At 49.2% G+C, this 24941-nt stretch overlaps 1 long non-coding RNA gene across 2 annotated transcripts; it reads left to right on the forward strand.

Moving 5' to 3' along the window:
* The first annotated feature begins 890 nt into the window (after positions 1-890).
* Positions 891-12979, forward strand: LOC121829569 (uncharacterized). Of its 2 annotated transcripts, XR_013042530.1 has the most exons (4): positions 891-1023; positions 1514-1638; positions 5772-5814; positions 11275-12979. It is a non-coding gene; the product is annotated as an uncharacterized LOC121829569 (long non-coding RNA). The 2 variants fall into 2 exon arrangements; XR_013042529.1 differs by lacking the exon at positions 5772-5814.
* Positions 12980-24941: the final 11962 nt, after the last annotated feature.

Raw genomic sequence — 24941 nt, forward strand, 5'->3', positions numbered from 1 at the left:
CACCAACCCCACTTCCTTGACACCCACTTTTCTCATTCCCATCCCCACCCTCCACTTCCTTTTCAATTTCTAAGGACTGGCGGTTCCCAGGCCCGAGATGCCAAGAAGAGCCAAGAAAGTATTAAACCTTTCTAAGAGGTCAGTTTATTACAAGCCCTGCCTGCCCACACACATATCAAAAATAACAGGAATAATAATACTACATATCTCATAAGTATACAACAGTAACATTTCAAAGGCCTTAGAGATTAATCAAACCCTATGGTTCTCCGACTCTTCCAACCAGAAGCCTCCAATGGTCGAAAAGGACATAGGGGTTAGGGAGGGACGGCAGCGGCCATTAAACGTCTCTAAAGCTTCATATTTTCTTTTTTAGATGTATAAAAGTGTTTCCTTCCATTGTAAAATATGATCATTTTGTTTTGACCTAACTTAATGTTTTGAAACCTCTTCATGGGACAAAACAGGATCCCCTGAAAGCTGTAAGCCATGTTTAGGATCCCAGTGCCTTTGAAGAACTCTGGGAAACTGCCACACATTCCTCCGTGGAAACTGACCAATTTCTGAGTATGTTTAGTTCAAACTTCTCCTCCATCCCTGCCATTTTATAGGTAAACAATTAGGCCCAAGATGACTAAGTGATGTCCTGAAGGCCAGCTAGGGAGGACCAGAGCCAAAAAAACTTCTTTCTATTCCAGTATCCCTCCCACCTATTAAAAAGGAGAAGTAACAGAGTCTGGCTAGAGTTTTCAGAACCTCATGTCCCAAGCCCTCCCAGCTCCTCCCAGACCACACACCTCCCTCCTCAAATGGAAAGCCACCTCCTTTAAAAACAGCCTTATGACACGACAGGTTTTTATGACATCATCCCTCTAAGTATCTCTTTTCAAGGGAACACAAAATTCTCTAACACAACCTCGCCCAGGCCTTACAAGAATTTCCCCAGAATTCAGCAGAGTACAGCACTTTTGACTGTTGGTTGAATTTCTGTTTATCCTGCTTCTCTTCTAAATGGCTCTGCAGGTATGACTTATCCACGGCACAGCTGGGAATAATATGGGGGGGGACAGGGCTTTCTCGGGACCAGGTGACAAACTGAGATAAAACTGAAGTAGATGGGATCTCAGGTCATATCGTACTGTCTAAAGGATACCAGGTTTTGCCCCCCTGGCCTCTCCGGATTGAGCTTCTCCTCTCACACAGCGGGCTCTGCTAACTTGCCTGAACTGTGAGAAAGTATGTCTGGGCTGAACTGGGCAGGGGCTAGCCTGGCCTGGGCCAGGCTGCCCTGGGGTTGAGCGGGAGCTGGGGTTGGATGGGCAAAGGCTCGAAGTGTGTCCTGCTGAGCTCAGGAGCTTGAAAGGCTTCTAAAAATACCAAGCACGTTTCTTGGTGGGGGCAGGTTGGGGGGGGGGGCCTGATTCAGCTGACCTTTCCTAAGGATGGCCAATTTGCTGACTGCGTGCTGAGGACCAATGGGCAGAAAAGCTTCCCGTTTCCCATTTCCCGGCAGCTGACTCTGGAGCTGAACTGAGGCAGGACTGGAATATCCTTTCAGTTTCAGCAACTCTCCTCTCAGATGGACCCAGTGAGGACCAGAGGGGAATGTGTAACAGCCCAGGCAACTACAAAGGCCAGGTAGAACTCAGACTGGGGTGCTAGGAGTGTGGCTCAGTCGGTACGGTGCTTGCCTGGCATGCCTGAGACCCTGGGTTCCAACCTGCACTGTACAAATCAGGTGTGGTGGGTACTTCACTGTCATCCCTGCCCTTGGTCGATAGAGGATCAAACCTCAAGGTCATCCTTGACCACATAGTGAGTTCCAGGCCAACATGAGACCCTGTCTCAAAAATGAAGTGGGTTCTACTGACTCAGCATAGGAGACCAGAAGGTCATCACCTCTGATATGGAGAGACCTATTGTCACTGGGAACAGCCAAGAGGGTTGCAACCTTCTTCGTTCATTCATTCATTTCTTTCATTAATTCCTTCATCTGCTAGGCTCCTTATCCTGTGCCAGCCACCTTGGGTTAAGACCCTGGTGGCTAAGTCTGCTCTCATATGGGTGGCATTTTTCTTAACTATACCATAATCGGCTTTAGCTGGAAGTGTTAGCTCATTCCAGTAAACCATCTGGAGCACTAGGGAAGCTGAGGTTAGCCTGGGCTACATAGTGAGTTCCAGGCTGGCCTAAGCTGAAGTGCGAGAACCTTTCTGTAATTAATTAAACAGCTGGGATTAAGCTGGGCCATTCTGAAGGTTCCTCCCTTCTGAGACACCCAAGTTCGCCAGGCAATGGCTGCAATGGAGGACTACCTCGTCTGCATCCCGTGACACCACTTGGTTTCTTAGCCGACTCTCTTACCGCTAGCTTTGTTTAATGCAAGTCCACAGAAAGAAGAGGACAAGGGACAGCCCCCACTGTGTGTAGTCTCTCCCTGGAAGCCTGCCATCCTAGGAAGAAAACCCTGGGACCCACCTGCCTGCTAGTGTCTAGTTTCAAGCCAGGTGGACCAGGGGGGACACAGATGGCCACACATAGGCTCCATAGCAAATGCTGGCCCTTTCTCACACAGCGCTATGGCTCCCATCAGTCCCAGTCCATCACCCACCCTGGCTTTATGGAGCCTGTCTGCCGGACAGCTATCCGCCTAAGGGTGAAAACGAGGCCTGACAGTTACTGATTTATGCCCTTGTTATTCTGGAAGGGAGACACAGAAGCAATGTGAAAACCTAGCAGCATCCAAGGAGGCCCAGCAAGGGGCATCACACCACTAAGCCACCCCCTACTTCCTAGCCGAAGCTCTTGGCCTCCTCAGAAGTCCCAGAGACCCTCCTCTCACCCACAACTGAGAGGGGGAAAAGGAAAGGAAAGCCCAGAACAAAGACAGCTCAGTCCTCTATGCTGATGGGGACACAGTGCTAAGAGACTCCATTTCCTGTGTGGTGAGGTCCCTATTGTCACCCTTCTTTCCTAGGTGAAGAACAAGATCCCTGGAGAGGATTAGCTGCCTGCCTGAGGTTACACAGCAAGAAGGGTCTGTTGGAACTCAAAGTCTCACCTCTCCGATGGCCCAGGAGCAGTGAGACCCAGCAGAGGCAGGGTGGGGAGAGAAGGACCTCTGTTATCAGGTTTAAAAAGCAAGTTGGGGGATGGAGAGATAGTCCAGAGGGCAGAGCATTTGCCATGTGATATGGGGCCCTAAGTTTGATGCCCAGAACCCATGTAAAAGGCTAGACATGGTGATGCATGCTTGTAATCTCAGCTATGGGGAGGCAGGGACGATAGATCCCCCGGCTCATTGTCCAGGCAGCCAACCTAGCTCTAGGCTAATGGACAATTCTGGCTTAAAAAAAAAAAAAAAAAAGTGAGCCGGGCGGTGGTGGCGCATGCCTTTAATCCCAGCACTCGGGAGGCAGAGGCAGGCGGATCTCTGTGAGTTCGAGGCCAGCCTGGGCTACCAAGTGAGTCCCAGGAAAGGCGCAAAGCTACACAGAGAAACCCTGTCTCGAAAAACCAAAAAAAAAAAAAAAAGTGAATGGCTCCTGAGAAACAACACTCAAAGTTGACCTCTGGCATCCGTATACATGTGCACACAAATGTACACTTACACAGATGCACAGATGCATGCATACACACACACACACACACACACACACACACACACACACACACACACACGAGTGGGGAGAAACAGGAAGGATGATGGGTGATGCCCAGGAGAGAGCAGAGACAGGCAGGGAGGAGCACAAAGGAAGACAGGCACCATCAAGGGGGAGGAAGATACAGGAGGACGTGGGAGGTGATGCTCCTGGACCAAGATGCCAGGTTGAGCTTTCTGCTCTAGGGCTATGGACAAGCAGACTCTTTCCAAAACAGAGAACAGAACAGCCAACTCTAGCCTTGGCCCTGGCCTGGGGCTCAGCTGCTCCCAGCCTGGGAGTGGAGGGGAGCCAATGGCTAAAGCCTCCCGTGGGCCAAGTCAGGACTTCCTCCTCCAGGTGTGGAAGGACAAGGCTGTTCTGATGGGGGAAGATTGGTCCAGCTAGAGTTTTCCTGCCTTGCCCACAGTCAGGACAAATCTCTCTCACCTGCCAGTCCCACAGATGCTCAGACCCAACCAAGTAAACACAGAGACTTATATTGCTCACAAACTGTATGGCCGTGACAGACTTCTTGTTAACTGTTCTTTTATCTTAAATTAACCCATTTATATAAATCTATTCCTTGCCACGTGGCTGGTGGCTTACTGGAGTCTTTACATGCTGCTTGTCCTGGCGGTGGCTGCAGTGTCTCTCCTCCTTCTTCCTGTTTCCCCAATTCTCCTCTCTTTTTGTCCCGCCTATACTTCCTGCCTGGTCACTGGCCATCAGTGTTTTATTTATATAGAATGATATCCATAGCAGTCCAGCTCCTTGTGAAAGAAGGAAAATGGAATGACAGCAAGAGGTAGAAGTCTGGGGACTGACATTTTGTCAAAACGTGCCTGGAATCCTTGACCCTTTCCTGCTTCAAAACCACTAAGACTTCCAAACTGAGCCCCAGTACCAATGCCAGCACTTTCCAGGACTCAGCTTCACTCCCTTGAACAGCCTTCTCTGCCAACAGACTCACCCTTGTGCAAAACACTTGGGACCTAGCCACTCATGTCCCTCTGTCCTCACCTTTACACATCATTGCACTTGGGCCCCCACAGTCACCACCTCTCAGAATCCCACCTCTAAAAGAGCCCGGGCTATCTCATCTCCTGGACAAGCACTCCCTCATCCCAGATTCTCCTGCCCGCCTCGCTGCCTTCTAGAGTTTAGACCTCCCTGGGCTCAGAAGATAATAGTGTGTATTTTTGCTTCTCACCCTTCAAAAAATGTTAGTTTCTTGGAGCTGCATTTCCACAGAGCTCAGAAACCAGCACTGTTCCCTGGGTGTGTCTATCTCACAGACATTGCATAAAACCCAAAAAATTAAACCAGAAAAGACTGTTTCCTATTCTTTCCCTTCCCACCCCCCACTTCCTTCCCAGATAAGTTTTTCATTGGGTCCCAGAGGTAGACGTTGCAAAACAAGCAGGATGAGCTTTGGATCCAGTCTTCAAGTGAAGGCCTGTGTGGCAGAATGGTCCTTGTCTCCGGATGCCATCCGACATTGTCAATGGGAATGTACTAAGCTCAACGCCAGCTTTATCCTAGTGGAAAGGGTGTTTGTGAGAACATGACCTAGGTACCTAGAGACCACAGGTGCAAGAGTATTTACAGGGACTGCAGACTCAGCCTGAGCATATAGCAGCTTCTCCTCCTCCTCCTCCTCCTCCTCCTCCTCCTCCTCCTCCTCCTCGGCCCTGCAGTGCACAGCCCAGGGTTCTGGATTCCACTGTAGTATAAACAGATAGGAAATGCCAGGTTAATTTAAAGACTGATAAGAAATTCCAGAGGAGAGCCGGGCGGTGTTGACGCATGCCTTTAATCCCAGCACTCATCCTCAACATCTGTCTTCAGATGTCTTTAGCTTAAGGTCAACTTCGAGCCTGGCCAGGAGACAAGGCGGGAGAAAGATGGGACCCTAGCTAAAGTAACCAACTTGTCCTGGGTTGCCCATTACTTTCTATATTCCAGTACTGAAGGTCCCACATCCAGGGACCTTCTCTGCCGAGAGGAAGGTTATAGGCCCATGGTGGGTTAAGCCTCTGTACCCTCTGGTTGTCGGGGCCTCATACTGCGATAGGAGAGGATGGTTCCCACCAATGGCATAGGAAGTGACCTGTCACTCGTTTGCAGGGATCTACGCTGAGTCTTGGAGAAGCTGGCTAACTCACTCAAGGTAACACAGCTCACCCGGGATGCCTGCCTTCTTCTTGGGAAGGGATTAGGAGGGAAACATAGCTGTAGCCTTCTGTGGGCCAAGAGCACTGGAGCTCTGCTGCTGGCCTTGCTCTTATTCAGAGGCCTAAGGGAATCCAGCTTAATGAGCCATCAGAGCTCAGTGAAGAGCTTAGGTACAGCCCCACAGGGCCAGGGGGAGAGGCGGGGCTATAAGGCCACTGACCCTTACAGCTGTTTGAATTTACAGCTAAGTGGCCCTGAGGAAGCTCCAGCCTACAGAAGAGAGAGAAGCCCTTGCTCTGGGTCTGTGAGGCTGGGAAGGAAATGTGGGAACTTCAAATCCCTCCCCTACCCCCATCCTGGACTTGCAGATCTCTGGGGAACCTCACCCTCTCCAACCACATGGCATCTGCTCAGTGCTCATCTCGACATGAGCGGAATTGCTCCAGGTCTTGTTTTCTCTGGAATAATGAGCTTGGGCTCTCGGGTGGCTTCTCCCGTGAGCTGGTTGTGACTCTCTCCTTGTCCTGTTTGCTCCCCTCGGCGGTGGCGTTCATCTCAGCACACCGTGCCATTTAAAAGACAGCTCTGAAGCTGGGGGATAGCCATAAAGATTGGAAATAAACAGAGGGAGAAGGGACAAGGTGAAGGTTTTCAGGATGAGCTGTTACTAGATAAATCCCGAGGAAGTTCTCTAGAACATTCCAAGAGTGGGTGACCAGAGTAGCCCGGAGCGCAGCTCTTCTCTGAGCTCCCCCATCGCTCATTTATATCTGTGGTGCTCGGTTCTCACGGTTGAAGCTCGGTTCTCTCTGGGGTCTTCGCATGGGCAGCTGGGAAGCCTCACCTCCCTCCCACCGTTGGCTTTTTGACAGAACTTTGCTTTTATCCCAGCTACGCCGCGCTTCACTGGTTCATCTCTTCAGTCTACTGGCCTCCAGGTGTTTAAGGACCACACAGATTACCTGGCCCCTCCCACTTCCGTCAGCCACAGTGCTGACCCCCTTGCCTCCTTCAAGCCCTCAGTAAAACCACGCACTCCACAGAGTTTGAGTCTTGGCCCAAGGAAAAAATACCAGCAAAGCCATTTCAATGCTTGTTCGTGTGCCTGCTTAGATAATATTCCCTTCTGTCTACACTGGCTATGTGCACTGAGACCCGCCAGGCCGGGGCCTGCCAGACAGAGCTGTCTTTCCATTTTCTCACTGGCCAAGCCCAAAAGTCCACCCATTTTTCCCAAGCTCTGCATGCCCGCGGAGCTAAGCCAACACCCCAGAACTCTACAGCCAGATACCACGCCTCGTTTTTTTGTGACCTGAGGAGGCATATGTGTAGACAGGAGATTTTGGGGGTTTAGAAAGATGTACCGAGTACATAGTGCGCATTCAATAGATGTTCAGGAAGTGAATAGAAAGAGGTCCCTTCAACAGAGAGCTGTGAAGGTCAGAGCTACAGCTACATATGGCCTCCGAGGTTGATTGTCCCCATCAGGCCACTCCTAAAATCCCTAGGCAGAGGGACTGGTTGCATTCCTAACTATCGAGAGGATAAATCCAGGAGAAAAATCTGAATTCATCCACCCACGGACTCATTTACTCCATCATTCATTCGTTTAATGAGCACACACTGTGTGCCAGACCTCCAGTAGGCGTGCAGGATTCAGGAGCAGACTGTAGAATGACCTGTAAGAACCCACTCACCTTGTTGATAAGGGCAGCCCCGGGAACAACTGTCTGTTTGTCTCTCTATCCTTCCTAACTGCTCAAATGGGTTGAATAAAGCCTGTCCCGAGCTCCTGAGGGAAGGGATCTTTATTCCTCCTTGGAAGCGGTCATGTTTTAGCGAGGATAAACGAAAAAGTCTATTACCCAGTTCCACCCTCCTCCTGCTTTCCAGCTCCTAAAGGGACACCAACTGCTAGGGGCGGCCAGGCTTGGTGACAAGAAATAACTGTGTACTGGTAGCATCTCCAGTGTCCTGAATCAGCTCCCGAGTCCATACAGTCAGAGCTTCTTCACGTCTGGCAGAAGTGGTCTTCCTGTAAGCCAGAACAGCAGTTAGCTCCTCCAAGGCCCCAGCTGGGCCTGGGCTAGCATCTAGCACCACCTACTGGCCACAAAAAGAAGAGCAGAGGCCAAGCGGCCACCTTTTCCCTAGGACTCCTTAGGGCCCTTTGTCAGGGCTGCCTGGCTGTTTGCGTACTCCTCAGCTACAGGACCTTCATTTCTCCACCTAAAGACAGAAGGACACCTCCAAAGGTGACAAGAATGCCCCAGCAGGGGCAAAAAACAAACATAGAACTAACGTGAACAGTAAGATCCAGGCCGGAACCTGTGTGCAGGAGACAGCGAGAGGGCAGAGGAGAGGGAGGGAGCAGACAAGAAGCACAGGCCAGCGAATGAGGGTCACAACCACTCACAATGGGCATAGGAGGGTGTGTGCTGGAGGCTTGCATTGAGCCTTACTAGAGACGGATTCAAGGTCCCAGGAAGCAGTCACATGCAGGGCAAGGGCTGAGACCACCTTCATTCTAGACCAGGTCCCAACTCTGCACCCAGGTGCTTCTGGGCAGTGGCTGGCATTCCTCTGGTCTCAGGGAGCCTGCATTGGCTCCGCGATCACAGCTGGAATAAGGAAATAAATGCCTTTCTTGGTGCTTAGCTTGCTTCTGGCTCCTCCTGGTTGAAGATGGCGGTGAAGGCAGATTGGAAAGAGACCAAGAGGGAAGGAACGGGGGTGAGGGCTTCAGCATGAGGTGATATTAAATGAGTCTCCCCCGAGTTCCGCATATGTCAGACTAAACTTTGATTAAGCATCCTTCGGTTTTGAGTCATTGGCTCACGAATGTCTACTCAATGACAGTTTCCTGAGCACTAGCAGAAGCCAACAGGCCTCCTGGCCCCTACTCCCTCTTAACTTCCTCCAAAAGCATCCCAAAGGCACCCATCCCTTCTGCAAACCCAGGAGAGGACAGTACTTCTGGTAAAAGTCCGGGCTTTGAGATCAAACAGATGGGCTGCTGGCTTGGAACAAGTCACATAGCTTTTCTGAGCCTTGGACTTCTCCTCTAAAACCCGGGGCTGCTATCACCTCCTAGGACCAGTGGAAAATAAGCACACATGCCCCTTAGCACAGCACCTGGAAGATGAGTTCAATAAATATTGGCTAGAAAACAAGAAGAGAAAGACCTTAGCCGCTGTCACTGTGGCTCCTTGCTTGGAATTCCAAGGCATGGCTCAGCAGCCCTCCCCCAGCCAGTTCTCAGCCTCCTGTAGGCGAGGGAAGAAAGGCGGGGGGGCAGGGGGCCTGTTCTCACCCAGGGAAGATTGCTCTTGGAGTGGGTGATGACTGTGTGCCTCACCCACTGGGGAAGGCGCTCAGTGAGTGAATGGAAAAAGCCAGCACCCCCTCTTGGCTGCATTCATTATTCAAAACTTCCCACAGCCTGATGCCTGCACTGGAGGGTGTGGGACGATGCTCCAGTCAAGCACCAAGCAGGTTCCCTGCCTGAGATGCAAGGGGCCCAGACCTGAAGGGAAGATTGGGCCATGAAGAACTCTGGTTCCCATTAAGTCCAGGCGATAGAGATGGCCAGGTGTCTAAAGAGGGGCTGGGGCTTTCCCAAGACCTGGCTCGGGATCATTACTTATCACCTATTGTTCTGCCTGGAAACCACCCAAGGGCTCATTCTGGTGTGGATCCTCAGACCTTACCCCTCTAGCTTGTTCCTAGGTGTCTCAGCAGCAGCAGCAGCGGCCGCTGCTCAGAGGCTAAGTTTAAGTCTCCTGCAACTGAGTTCAACTTAAATTGAAACTACAAGCCCTCTAGCACAAACCAGGTCTGGAGAACTCAGTAGGCATGGTGGCTGGTGACCATCATGTTGGATGATGCAGATGGAAGTGCCTTCTTCATCTGCTGCGCTGCTCTAGGTCTGCTCGGAGCGCTAGCCATATCGAGAGAAACATGGCCAAGCTAAAGCTTCAGGAAGCTTTAGAAATTATAAGAACTTGACAACGTATGAGGGGAAAGTCTTCTGTACCACCACACTCCACACCAAGCTCCAGAAGGCCCAGGGTGTACTATGAGGTAGCAAGTGGTTGTCGCAGGTCCTCCTCGCTGATAACGAGAGAGAGCAGGAGGCACCACGGCTCTCGGAAGAGGGTATTTTTTGAAAGCCAGTCTTAGGAGAGGCGTTGGAGTTGAAGCATAAGCTGGAATCTACAGTGAGGAGGAGCACCAAACCGAACCTCCCGTGTTTTTTGCTCAACCATGATCTGCTCGCCCACGGACAACCCCCACACACACACACACACCACACACACAAGTATCCGTGTCACTCAGGATGTGGGCAAGTGGCTTCGTTTCGGTTGTGTGGGGTAGGGGCAGCTGGGAGGAGAGCAGTGTCTGCGCCAGGGAAGGAGCCTGAATAATTTGATGGCTCCTCCGAGGAGAAGCATTCCTCAGAGTACTGAACAGATGGCCCAGCAAAAGGGGTTAAGTAAAGAGCTCGCTGTGAGAAGTCTTGTCACTCTCATCAGAGCGGAGATCCATGAGGAACAGACTTTTAGTAGGTCCGAAATAGCAAGTGCCATGCAGGAACAAGAGCCGCCATCCCCTTTTCCCCAGCCCCCTCCCGACCCATGCACAGGCTCCCAGTCCTGACAAGGGACCAACAGGGGTGTCTGCAGCCTCTTTCCTAGGGAGGTCAGGGTGGCGTGTGTGCCTCAGACGTGTGTGTCAGCCACACAGGGAAACAGCAATAACCTTGAACTCAGAAGGGTTATCTGGTGGGGTGCTCCTGCAGTCTGCCTGATGGACTCGGGTTGCTGGCGGCTGGGAGCCCTGCTCCATGCACTCTGCCAGGTCTTGTCCTCATGACTTTGCTTTACCCTGTACTTCCTCCCATGTCCTGTCTTGAAGGAGACCCAACAGGCACGCCAACCTGCCTATGCCAGCCAGTCTAGGGTACAAAGCTACTTGACTGGGTCTGTGCAGAGGACTGTAACAAAACAAAACAGAATCTTCCATGCAAGCAAGTTCTGCTAAGCCATCAGTCACCCCTTCTTCCTCCTGTCCGTCTGCAGTGGCTCTCTCTCTTATCTGCCTTGTCTCTCCCTCCCCCCTTACATCCTTTCCCCAGGCTTCTTTGTCTTTCTTCATAGGTCCCAGGAAAACCAAGTCTATTCCCAACTTGTAGGTCTAAGCTGAACTCCACAAAGCTACCCATCATTCACCTCTCACCTCCTGGCTCCCATCTGCAATGGGGACCAGTCCTTTCTACCAGCTCCCATTTGGGGCATAGAACAGCCCTGGCTGCCCACCCCCCACCCTGTCCCCAACACACACTACTGTCTTGTTTCCTTGCCTGCAGCTTCTGCCCACTCTTGGTCTTTGATCTCTTTTGAAACTCCATTCTGAGTCAACATCAATGGCTCATGCTAGAACTTTCTTTTTTCAGGTTCTCCAAAGTCATTATCACGGCTCCAAGGTGAGTAACCTGGATATGAGTCCCACCATCCTTTCGCCTGTCAAGAAACCATATCTTTCCAGTACATGAAGCTCACTTTTATACTGGGTTTTTTTAGTCTATAAATCACAGATTTTATGGTGATACACACACACACACACACACACACACACACACACACACACACACACATCACAGGATTGCAAAAAGCAAAAACTATCACCCACTTACTCCTTTGTCTGGCCAGACTTCCCTCCAGAACACAGCAAAAAACTGTCACTGCCCCAATGTGAGGGCAGAGATACCATTTTGACAGAGAAAGTACAAGTGGACACTCGTTTCCAAAATTACCTTTGTATGTCAGTTTTTGTTAGGAACATCTAGCCTGGGGCATGGCAACCTTGGCACTATTGACATTTGGAGCAGGATGAATCTCTGTGGTCAGCTGCCCTGCCCATCACAGGACAACTTTAACAACATCCATGGACCTTACCTTCTACATGTTAGCAGCTCCTCCTCCACCTGAAGTGACCATGAAAAATGTCACCAGATTCCGCCAAATGTCTCTTCCAAATAACACTTCATTGAGAACACTGAAGTGAACACAGATTGTCTTTATGCACCGAGGAACAGATTGGCAACTCCAGACAACCTTGAAAAGCTTTGGGCCTGGAGGACCACTCTCTTGGATTCGACTGGGCCATTTTCCAGCTCCGGACCCAGGATTTTGTCACTTGGCCTCAAGAATGAGAATGACAACTCGTGTGCATTGGGCTTCAGCATTTTCCAGGCACAGAGCCACAGTGTGCACCCCCGTGCAGTCATGTTACCATGCCAGAGGAAGAACCTGACTGCCCTTCATCCTACCCCCACTTTTAGGTATTCATCTCTCAGCTCCTTCTCTGTAGAGATGAGTGAATGCAGAATGAGCACAGAGGCCCCGGAGTCCAAGAGTGCAAGACACTTGCAAACATAAAGCTCCCTATCATTTCCAATCTTGAGTTCCCTTCTGCCTAGTTGGCAGACATATAACCTTAGTCCTTCTGGGGCCTTTCCTGACCACCGTTCTCCATAAGATCCTGGGCCTTAAGTTAAGTCAAGACATGACGCAGGGACAGACAGTGTGGGATGCTGTCAGCCATCTGTCCATTTGGATTGCTACCAAAGCATTCAGTGTTACTCTGTCTGGACCGTTTAGGTCTGATGGCTTACTACTTCTGCACAGTGCTTAAGACAAAGCTACCTATCACCCCAATAGTATCCTGTAGTTTCCAAAGAGGGCCACAGCAATATCTTTTACCCCACATACCCTTCATAATAAGCCTTTGAAACGCCTCCCTTCCAAAGATGAAATCTTGTGCCTACAGCAGAAGTGACACCGTGTGGCTCTAAAATGACCTAGAGACCAGCTCGTGTCTTGGTATGCTTGTTCCCTGGTCCTAAGTCCCATACTCTATAAGGAAGCCCAATAAATGACACAGGAGGAAACATACAGGTGTCCCAGCTGAGATCTGAGTAGATGGAGCATGGAAACAACAAGCTTTGGGGTAATCCCAGTCTGTCACTGGTCAGCTCCTCACCCTCAGCCTCTGTCTGCTCTCAGATGTTGTCGGGTAGACATGAAGCAGCCCTAAGATGCTCTTTCCTCATTCCTAACCCTCCAGGTCCATGAGCACAGTAAAATTACTGTTCTATACTTGGAGTGGGCTGTGATGCATCAATGGCAGGTGGAATTCCTGTCTGCCCACATGCCTGACTTTCAGACACTCCTGCAAGAGGTCTCTAGAGAAGAGACCCAGGTATGAGTCCACACTGGTCAAGAACCTGCATGCATCTCTCCTCTCTTCCTGCCCAGGCGTCACTTTTCGGTACTACGTGAAGAGCCTGACTTTCAAATTCTAACCTTTCTGTGGCACTGGGTTTGTACCCAGGCATCTTTTCCTTCCTCTTTTCTTTCATTTCTTCTATAACTTGCCTGGTGGTTTGTGGGCATTTGAAGCACAAAAGTGAATGTATTGTACGGGCTTTTCCCATACAGGGGAGAGCACCAGGAGTCATTGAAAAGGTACCCATTTCAGTGGGAGAGGGTAAAAAGAAAAAATACCAGTTGGCAGGGGACAAAAATGTGTAGATGATTTTTGACAGCTTTATCAAGATATAATTTACACACCACTCAAGGCAGCGATCTAAAGTATACAATTCGGTGACTTTTAGTCTAATCACAGAGATGGGCAACCATCGGTGGTCAATTTAGAACATGTTCATCACTCAAAAAGAAACTTTACATTCCTTAGTCATCACCTTTGAGAACATCCCCAAGTCCCCTCCCTGCTGTCTGACAGCCACATCTGTCTCTGAATCTGTGTCATCTGGATATTTCATACAGATGGAATTGTGTAACACATGGTCCTTTGTGACAGGGTTCTGTCACTGAACAAAATACCCAAGGTTCCTTGTGATGATTAATCTCCATTGTCAACTTGGCTGGCTTTGAAATCACCTAGGAGACACACCTCTGGGTATACCTGTGAGGGTGTTTCCAGTGAGGTTCTAACTGAGAAAGGGAAGACCTACCCTGAATGAAGGTAACATCATCTATACACCGGGGGCCTGGACCAGATATGAAAAAGAGGACGACAGCTGAGCATCAGCATGCCTCTCTCTCTGCTTGCTGATGTGACTCCATGTGATCAGCTGACTCACACTCTCGCCGCCAGCCACACATAGACTGGCTCTTGCTGTGATGCCATCCCCACCGTGGACTGTGCTCTCAAACCCCCAAATCAGGCCTCCTTTCCTGATGTTGCCTCTATCAGGTACCCTGTCACAACGATAACAAAAGTGACCATCTGTGACATTTATCTGTGCTGTATCAAATATGCAGATGAGTATCTTAATCTAAGAAATCCTTTCGGCTTCCTCCACCTTTATTTCAAACTGCAGAAAGTACACTCTTTGTTTGTAAAAGGACATAGTCGTTCCATGTTTGACCTTTGTTTGCAATGAGAACGGACACCAGATACCACATGTCAGTCACAAATCCAAAGTTAAATGACAATGGAGCTCCCAACGTCCCAATGGCACCCTCCCCGTGTTTGGGTGTGTGTCTGCTTTTCCTCTGCGATTAACCTCGTGTGTGTGTGTGTGTGTGTGTGTGTGTGTGTGTGTGTGTGTGTGTGTGTTACACTTTTCCTTTGAACCCTACAAGCTCCCACATGGATGTGTTCTATCCAGTTACCATGAACTCAGAGGGAAGGCCAGGAAGCACCCTACCTTGAAGAGGATCTCCAAAACAGTGTCTAGGGCAAGGGCTCTAATTCTCAACATCACAGGATTGGAGAGCTGTGAGCAGATAGGGTTTAGGACCCAGCGTCCAGTGAGGGCAGCAGTGGGAGCTGCCAGCAGAGTTTGTGGCTGGACTAAGAAGTGGATGAAGGATGGTCTGGAAAGGAGCATGACCATCAGTGAACCACAAAGCCTTTTAGCATCCATTTGCAATGGATGCTGAGCAAACAAACCCACCAGCCACTAACTGGGGGCTTGTGTCTCCGGGGACAGCCTTGAACTCCAGCCAGGAGCCCCATCCCCAAACAAAGGAAAGATGAGGTGCCCTCAGCCCCACCTTGATCTCTGCAGCTCCTTCCAGACCTGGAACATGGCAGCTCTCCATCCCCCCTGGCTTTCTCCGTTTGTGTCAGCAAGGAGCAGACCCCAACATCTTTAGCTCAGTGAGCCGTGGTCCAGCCAGGGCGGCTCTGTGATGAGTGGACATGAGTTTCTGGGCTCTCCTGTCTTGATAACAATTGCTTAGATAGCAGCTTGCAGCATTATGCCCTGATTATCAAGCCCAACCGTTCTTGTTGAGGGAAGACAGGGTTCCTCTGCACCAGGTTCTGCTCCCCTAAAGCAGGGGACAGCAAAGGACAGGCTGCTTAGAGAGACCTACACTTACAGAGGCAGGAGTAGAACCATCCTTTCCCTCTCTCTCTCTCTCTCTCTCTCTCTCTCTCTCTCTCTCTCTCTCTCTCTCTCTCTCTCTCACTCTCACTCACTAGGGTACCAGACCCAGAGGTAGCTTAGTTAGCCTCGTTTTGGTCTGAGAACAGCAACTGGAACGGGCAACATCCCATGTCATGGAAAGAGACGTCAACTCATTGGAAGTAACAGGAACAACAACTGAACATTACAACCACCTATCACGCCATGCCTGCTTTAAGCCATGGTCCACTCGACACTTCTGGCTCATCTTCCAGACGCAGGGGCTACAGTTGGGTGGGAGAGTCACTCATTTTGGAAGGTAGATAGGAAAGCTGCAGCTTTGTGGGTACCAGGAATCAATCTCTCTCATTCCTTTAGCTGCGTCTATTTCTCATCTGGAGAGGCAAGCAGTCTCATTAAGAATTTTTTAGTTGGAAGCTAAAACACAGTAGATGTTCATCAAGACTTTGACTCTGGATGTGCCAACTCTCCAGTCCAAGAGGACAAAGGGGACAGGGAATCGGGTAACAGAAGGGAGACAAAAGATACCTCTGCCTACTCTCCAGGTACCCTCAGGATGCCGTGAGCCTGGCAGGAAGAACTGCCCACCTTGCTACAGAGCCTCGCCTTGCTGGCTCCCCTCCCCACCATTCTGATGTCTTCCCCTCCCCCACAGCGGTGGCGTCTGCCTGTTTATTTGCTGAGCCCTGGTTTAACAATGCACTGTTTTTATGAGTTGTGCCGTAGTTCTTGGTAAAGCACTTTAATCCACTTTAATGCCTCTACTCTGCTCCTCCGTGACAGCCTGGTGGTTACTCTAATGCACCCCTCTCACCTCAGGGTTACTAATGAGGTCAGAGGGAACGCAATATCCCAACTGAATAATTCACTAATCAGATGCTGCAGACTCCAGTGGTAAAATTTATTTCTGACACCTAAACAGCAAATGGCTTTGTGGACACACTCCCTATGTCTCTTCGCTCCGGAGCTATTTCTGCTAAATGGAGGGCTACTGTGTTTGCTTAACAAAAGAGCTCTGGTCTACCCACAAACATATCTCCTCATCTGGGGCCTTGTATGTCTTCAAGGCAGGAGTGGGGGGGGGCAGAGGTTGGAGAGCTGTATAGATGGGGCTCACATCAGCTGCGGGGCTTCCTTTCCCACTCTGGCAGATGGTGATCCTGAACTCATCTCACCATCCTCATGCTGGGGATAGCTGGACCTCAGACCTGTGTGCCATTGTGAGATGAATCCCTCCAACTAGCGCCTCACTGGTGTGTACACAGTCACAACGCCATTTCCCAAGAAAATCCACATGCTGTTTTCATGGCTTCCAAAGACCCTTTAAAGCCTCATATTCAAGATAAGATGTCTGCATTCAGTTTGGCTGGCTCGTCATCCTGTGTTTCCACACTAGGCATCCATGTTCCTCACTTAGAGGCTAGAGGGGGAAAGCCAGCCATCTCTAAACTCTCTGCCAACTCTGGGAGTCTCTACAGCTCAAGCCGAGCCCCCCAAGGCCCGGTTCTGTGTGTGTCAACACAGCCCAGAGAGTGGGGACCCTTAGGTGGATAGACAGCTACCTCCAATGAGGGGACCAGCGGCTCAGCCTCTCACACCCTTCTTTTAATAGATGAGGGGCCGCATGTCCATCTTTGGGATCTGTCCACATAGAGGGTTCCCAGGCCTCTCCTCGGTTGCAGGTTTAGCCTGCAGCCATAGTGTCCCCATATATCAGACCAACCATCTCGGATCTGGCCATACTCTGCAGGATTATGGCAAGTTGTGTTTTATCCCCTTCAAGTGACCAATGCCTCGCACAAAGAGTCAACAACAGTTCCTGTGATCAGCAATCGGGGTCGCAAGAACTCTCTGTGTTTTGCCTGCCTCCCATGGTCCAACCTTCCACAGCATCAGTGCACCAACCAGGGGCCTCTGTTGTTTGAATTCAGTTACCTACAAAATAGCATGCGCATGGCTGCAAGAGAAACGGACCTAGATCACCTTCAAGATTGGAAGCCGTAAGTCAAAATTATCTTCGCGCTCTCAAACGGGCCCCACCAATCAGACACTTTCAGCAATTGAATTAAAACTGCCAGCGTCAAGCCCCTCCTCAGGTTGTCACGCTCTGGCCATACGGATGCATAAAGGAACATCTTTGGCAGGTGAGAAAAGCCCTAGGCCAAGACAGTATGCTCAGGAGAAGGCCCTGGAGGAGTCCTGGCTGTCTGAAATGGCCGTGAGTGGGAGCAGACACGGCTCTCCTCCACGTGTATTATTAAGCTGCTCCCATGCTACCTGAAGCTGCCTGTGCATTCCACTTCTCCAGGCCACTTGAAGGTGCTGGAATTGCTATAACTCAGCAGCCAATGAAAGAAGGGACACGATGCAGCGAGGACAGGATGCGCATCAGTGAGCCTGGCAGTTCAGGAGGCTTTAATTGCCTGTCCCCAGCCTGGTCGTCCCCTCCCCGGACTCATTCATTCACCCTGCCCCTCCCCAAGAAGATAAATGGGCCTTTGCTCCAAGCCCCAGAGCCCCAGGGGCTGAGGTCCCTGGCTGAATCATGGGTCCCTTCCAGGTCACAGGTCTCCTGTCTGCTTTCTGTAAATGGAGGCAGAGTTGACAGCTCCCTGGCAACCCTGAGAGCCACCCCGCATGCCAGCTGAAGGGACTCCCTTGCTTGACTCCATCCTCTGAGGTGTGACCCCAGCTTTGCATTCCGAATCTAATTTAAGAACATCTCCTTGCCCAGCTCTGCACAGCACAAGGACATGAGCCTCGCATTGCTGATTCCAACAGATTAACACCACCTCCAGTCCTCAGCCTGGTTATTCAGGTACACTGTCTCCAGCAGCAATAGCACCCAGGAACTGGCAGTGGCACTCTGGATACAGCTCTGGGCAGTGTTCTGAGCTGCTGGCCTTTCCAGAACCCACCTAGTCACTGTCTTTCCTCTTTGTGATCAGCCCTCAGCACTCGTTTTTTGTTGTTGTTGTTGTTGTTGTTGTTGTTGTTGTTGTTGTTTGTTTGTTTGTTGTCCCCTCAATAAAAGATGAGACTGTCCTTGGCCTACCACCCCTGGCTCCAAGGCCCTGCCTCTCAAAACAGCAAAGGAAGTGAACACTTGCTGAACCACTTCCATGATGGAATCAAGAACTGTGCCCAGGACTTCAGTTCTCAAGTCAACCTATTGACATCGTTCTATAGATCAGGCATTCGTGACTGTGGTAGGCTCAATAGATCACCAGTGTCCTGTAGACTTTGCTACCTCATTCAATTCAGGAATAATGAGCAACTGAGTGCTGATAGCTTGGAAGGCTGACAGCATGATCTAGAAATAAACAAGCTAAGACCTCACCTAGCACTTCCATAGAGGCCCCAAAGGGTTCCATCAGGGTCTTTGGCTCCAGAATAAACACTCCCCCTGGGGAGAAGTAGTTCCCAGGCAGAGCACTACAACAAAGACTCTCAGGACAGGAGGGATAGAACCATAGATAGGGACATATGGGCCCTCAAGACATAAGAGCCTCACTCCTCACCTGAAATGTCTTGGGGAATCATTTTATCTTCTAATCCTTGTCTGCATTGTGGGGAGGATAGAACTGTGCTCCTTCACATGTCCCTAAATTCTGCTCTTCTGCAAGCAAGCACAGGTCCTCTATATAAGAAGGGGATGAGATGATGAACATGACCATGGATGACCAAGATGCTAATGAGAGCAATAAGAAGAAGAAGGAAGACACGAAGTGAAAGGCAGATACAGACATTATGTTGTTCATGTGTTATATGCTATCTTATTTCACTATTACATCAATCATGTAAGAACTAGTCTTATACCCATTTCACAGACGAGGAAACTAAAGTACAGATGCTTGTGTATTTTTCCCAGAACCACCAGCTAGATATTGTAGAATCAGAAATCCCAGCAAAACTTTTGGACCCTGAGAACTGGGCTCATAGTCACCTCAAGAAGCCTTTGTCTATGATACTACACATAAGACTTGGCCAGACCCTAGCCAGGCTGTCTTGAACTCTATCTTCAAAGGACTGGTACATGTTTTGCGCAGGGGAAAGCATCCCATATCCATTGATTTTTTTTATATGTTCCATGGCTCAATTTCTATCCCTAAAATGGAACAAAAAAATGAAAAATAAAAACAACAACAACAAAAATCTATAAGAGCCCATCTTAGCCCCATGTAAGAAAAAAATGTATTAGTTACATTTTGTGGCTATCATCAATACACAATGGAAACAACTTCAGGAAGGAGAGGTTGATTTGAACTCATGATGCAAGATTTACAGTTCATCATGATGGGAAAGGCATGGAAGAGGGCTTCGTCTAGGGAGGAGGAAGCACGTGGCGGTTGCTTATTAAGTGAAATCAACCAGGAAACTGAAAGCAGGGCTTGACTATAGCAAGGACCCCACATCACCCAACTTCCTCCAACATCACGACAAACCAGCCACCAAGTACTCAAACATGGGACCTGTGAGGGACATTTCAGTCAAACCACAGCAGAGGGATCAAGGAACAAATGATCCTCATGGAAGGATCATTTATAAATGTGAAGTTGGAATTTTGGACTTCTCATAAATCCAGATCCTCAGAACACCCACACACACTGACTCAGTTTCTCCCTCCAGGTTGTGCAAGTGAGGACACAAACTCAGGAAGATGCACGCTCCCCCACTGGCTGTTTACACATTCTTCGATTCATCTGTATTCTGTCTGCTCATTTATCTGTGCACAAACTCTTTTCACCCTTTGAGAGGGTTAACTTATTTAAAAAAATCTACCAACCTATACCTCCATTCACCTACACACCCATTCATCCACCCACCAATTTATTAATATAACAGATACATCCATCTATCCATTCACCCATTCACTATCTATCCTCCTATCCATTCATCAGACCACAAGTTCATCCATTTAGTCATTTATTGACTCAGTCATAAATTTAATCCCTCCACCTTCCATTTTATACATCCATATACTCAAAAAATCATATATACATCTTCTACCAGTTCATCCATCCACCTACTCATCAAATGATTCATCCATTTACCCATCTGCCCCACTTATTTATCCACCCAGTTATTTCTGCATTCACTCACTTACCTATCTACCCTCCCACCCACCCATCAAAATATGCAGCTATTCATTCCTCTATGTATTAATTCATCCATAATTTTCATCCATCCTTCTATTCACCTGTCCTTGCAACTACTCTCCCATCTACCTACATATACAATGTATCTGTCAGCTTGCCTGCCTGTTCCTCTGTCCATGCAGTTTGCCATTCATTCTCCACCATGTTTTGACAACCTACTATATTCCAGGCTCTACAGTGTGTACTGAAGATGAAGAGGTGAATAACTATCTAGAACCATCTAGTTCTGTCTTTGAGGTCATATTACAACAGATCATAGTGACATAGAAACAGGCGACTGTAATGGAGTCTGATGAGGAACGGGAGAACAAGACATGCAGAAAGAGATGGGATTTATCGGGGGAGTCCCATGGAGACCAGATTATGGGGACTGGAGAAGGCTTCTCCAAGAAGCTAATGGCTGATCTGTGTTCCAGTGGGTGGTGAGGATGTAGTAAGGTGAAAAGGAGGAAGTAGTTCAAACCTGGTGTGATTTTATCCTTCAGGATATACCTGGCAATGTCTAAAAACTATTTAGTGTCTCAACTGGGGGAAGGGAGACAAGTACCACTTGTACTCTCCCGGAGCCCAGGGAAGTTGTTCCGTGTCTTACAGTGCACAGCACTGCCCACATTCCAAAGCAAAGGACTACCCAGCCCAAGATGGCAGCAGTGGCGAGTATGAGAAACTGAGACACTGCTCTAGGACACCAGATGTTTGGGGCAGATGTTATCAATAGAAGAGGAAGCAATGAGAAAAAAAGCCCCTTTGAAGTTAGCAGGAGCTAGATTAAAGGTTGCAAATCACACTGGTGAACATTAACCTGAAGGAAGCTCTAGGCTGGGAACTAGGGACCAGATGATAACTGAATCCAGTCACTACTCTCCGGAGTTTTGGAGTCCCACTGGGAAATGGTACACTTCAATGAAGGAAGAGAAATATCTAGGAACAAGGATATTACTATATGCCTGTCACTGTACCTGTCACTTTAGACATATTGCTTCATGTTCCATTTTTCAGAAAGAAGAGTACTGAGGCTAAAAATAAGGTTGTTGACTTTTACTGGTTTACATGAACCTTGACCAAATACAGTTGGCCATCTGATTTTTTTTATTGAAACCAGGCTAACAAGCAAAGTGACAACAAAATACAACCTGGCTCTAGATCACATCCTGAGTGAGTGATAACCCCACCAAATCCTCACCACCCAGCCCAATGACTTGAGATGGTAGACTCATATTAGTAGTAGGGACTTTGCTGGAGAGGGAAATGCACAGAGTTCCTGGAGAAAAGACGACCACTTGGCCTTGAATGAAAAGTAACCAGACAAGCAGCAGGCTGTGTCAGGTTCTGGACAGGGGACAGGTGGGTGGGAGAGAAGGAGGGAGAGGATCCCACTGCAGGGAAGGTGTACACAGGCACACAACAGAAAGGAAGCTAAAACATGGACACTGTAACACTCAGCTGAAGCCACCGAAGAATGCAGAGGAAGAGAGGAGAAGACTTCCGTTTGGAATCCAAGTCTTACCACTATTCCTGACCCTTCTGACTAGAGAAACAGCCCCCTCGGTACCCAGGGGAGAGGGAGAGTCACACAGAAGCCCCAGGACAGGGGGCTGTCACCTGCACTAGGAGGAACTCAGCAGGTGTCTTTAAAGGCAACCTCAGTTCTTCTCTGTTAGGGGAGCGGTCTCCCCTGCGCCCCCCCCCCAGCACCCATACCTTCCTTGACCATGTACATCACACTCACAGGTGCACACATAGATCTCCGGGCTTAATGTACACAGCTCATCAGATGAGGGAGACAGTTTGCTGGCCCCGTTCCTCTGAGCTGTACCACAGTGAGAGACTCACAGAGAATCAATTTTATCCAAGGAATCTGAAAGGAGACTGGAAGGGGAGGGCCCACTTTGGCAGCAGCCAGAAACACAAGGCAAGAGAGCCTCAGCTCAGGCCAGGGGAAATCATTGCAAATTACATTTCTGGCTCTGGTGGAGAAAAGCCAAGGCTGTCAGTGGGAGAGGCCTGACCATGGAAGAGGCTACTGGTCCAGGGTCAAACAGGTCCCCTCCAGGGACACACAGGAAAAAAATTTATCTCAAGAGAGCAATGCTCCTGCCCCTTGTCATTGCCTGGAGACTTCTCCTTCATCCCTTAGTATCTCAACTATTCTCCTTAAAGAAGGGAATTTAGAGACTTTAACCCCCGGAGTGAGGTCCTGGATGTGGAACAATCGGACAGCACAGGTGAAGAGGAAACATGAGGCTAAAAATGGGCATGACTTTCTGCCAATAGTAGCCCCAAGGAAGAGGTGGACACAGGCCCCGCTTCACTGTGCGGGGTCCAGAAGGACTCGTCAGTGACCTACTGTGACCTCAAGCTCACCTGGGTGAAACCTGATGCTGCCACTCAGGCCAGGACCTCTGAGGTGTAGACACCTCTACTTGACTTGCTCCCTCAGACCTTTTCCACCTTCATTAGCCCCTGGGAGGGGAAAAAAAAATCTCCAGCCCCTCCTCCAGCCCAAAGCTGCTCACACCACAGCAGAGGGGCATGCTCCTTAGGCTGGAGGGAGATCATTATTTTAGAATGTGCCCGCACCTCTGGGAAGTGTCAGGGCACAGAACAGGGTGAAAATAACAAACCAACACCATCCAACGACAAGCACCACACATCACCACAGGGACCCTGACAAACGAAGAAAATAATTTGGAAGGGAATAAAAAAGGTGAAGGCCTGGAATCTTGGCAAGGGGAAGGAAGTGAGATAGAAATCTCCAAAGGGTGAGCTTTCCAAAATAGGGCACCATCCCTGTAGCCTCTGTGTGAGAGACTGGTGGGCCAGGGCATACAAGTGGATTCAAAGGGAAAGATGTTGGAGGTCCCATCCGCAGAGAGTATCAGTCACAGGCCACATACTAAATGATCTGAAATGGGGTCACCAACTCCGGGGGTACTGAGCATGGGAAAGGGTGGTTCAGCAGGGTCCTAAACCCAGGGTAGTTTCCCATGCCTTTCTCACATCTCAAAGACACATCTTTGAGCATGTCTGTGAGGGCATTTCCAAAAATGTTTGACTGAGGAGGGATGATCCATCTCAAATATTGGCAGCAGTCTCTCAAGGTCTCCAGGCTGAATAAAAAGAAGGAAGCAAGCCGAGTGTCAGCGCTCACCTCTGCTTCCTGACTCCAGATTCACTGCAACCAGCCACCTCATTCTTTTCCTGTCATGATGAATTATACTCTCCAATGATAAGTAAGAATAAACCCTCTATCTATAAGCTGCTCCTACAAAAGGTGTGTTGGGCAACTTACCTGCACTTCCTATCTGGTAACAGTACCTGCTTTCTCTCCCAGGACCAACTCCTCTATCCTGCTCAGCCCATGGCTCTGGATGATAGATCCCTCATGCTCAGAAATAGACAACTCTTCCAGGGTATCTCAGCCCTGGGCATGTTGGTAACTTAGGAATGGGCTTGAGGACAATGCCTATTGAGACAAAGAAACTTGGGATTGATCTCTAGACAGAAGGATGCTGTGGCAGAATGGTGCCAAGGACCACCATAAGAAAAGGACCTTCCACAAAGAGCAAGTGAATGGGACTATGTTGTGGAGGAAGAGAATGGAGGAGAAAAGGGGGCAGGTAGCATGGTTGGAGCCACTCGAGCAAGCTGACACTCTAGTCTATATAAACTAATATGTTTTATTTGGGTGTAAAGCATTTCAAGTTTGATTTCAGGCACATGAAACCAGTAGGATCTTGATCCGTCTAGATGTTCCAGATCTACCCAATGAACAGGAGCTCTTCCCTGGCACATTCCAGCCTCGTTCTTTATATAGGAAGCAGGGAAGACACTGGCCAGACAGAAAGTTCCAAGATGACTTGGGTCAGGGCTGATGCCAAGAACATCTTTCAGAAAGCCAAAGGGGCCTGCAACTTAGGCATCATAGTCTTGCCTCCTGGTGGCCAAAGACACGGACTTAATGAAACCCATTCTGCAAAAGGGACAGAGACACACATCTCATGGATGTCTCTTCCCAGCATGCTCTTGTGACCATTCAGGTGTCCGGCCTCATCTGGTGCCATTGGCTTCCCCTTTGATACACACATCTGTAGCTGTAGGGGAGACACAGAAGGCCATGCTTTGCACACCTGTGACTTCGCCTGGTGTATTTCCCCCTTAAGTTGGGATCTCTCTGTTTTCTATTTTGTATCGGGGAACTGGGAGAAAGTTTGGGGGTTTCTTTTTTTTGTTTTCTAAAAAAAGAAACTATTTCACCAGCACTTTTCAAATTTAAGAATCAGGCCCCTAAAAATCATCATTATCCTATGGTCAGGCGCATCTAGAACAGATTCCTCTGTGTACCCAACAGTAGGATTTCTTGATCTTATGGCTCTATTCTAGGCAACATAGTTGTTTCTTTTTTTTTTAAGTTCCAATTTTAACGGTATTTAAGCGTGCAGATCTGTGGTGTTAAATATACTCACACTGCTGTGCCATCCCTCTCTACTATACTATCCA

Source organism: Peromyscus maniculatus, chromosome 1 (genome assembly GCF_049852395.1).
Source record: "Peromyscus maniculatus bairdii isolate BWxNUB_F1_BW_parent chromosome 1, HU_Pman_BW_mat_3.1, whole genome shotgun sequence".
In the NCBI taxonomy this organism is placed as follows: domain Eukaryota; kingdom Metazoa; phylum Chordata; class Mammalia; order Rodentia; family Cricetidae; genus Peromyscus; species Peromyscus maniculatus.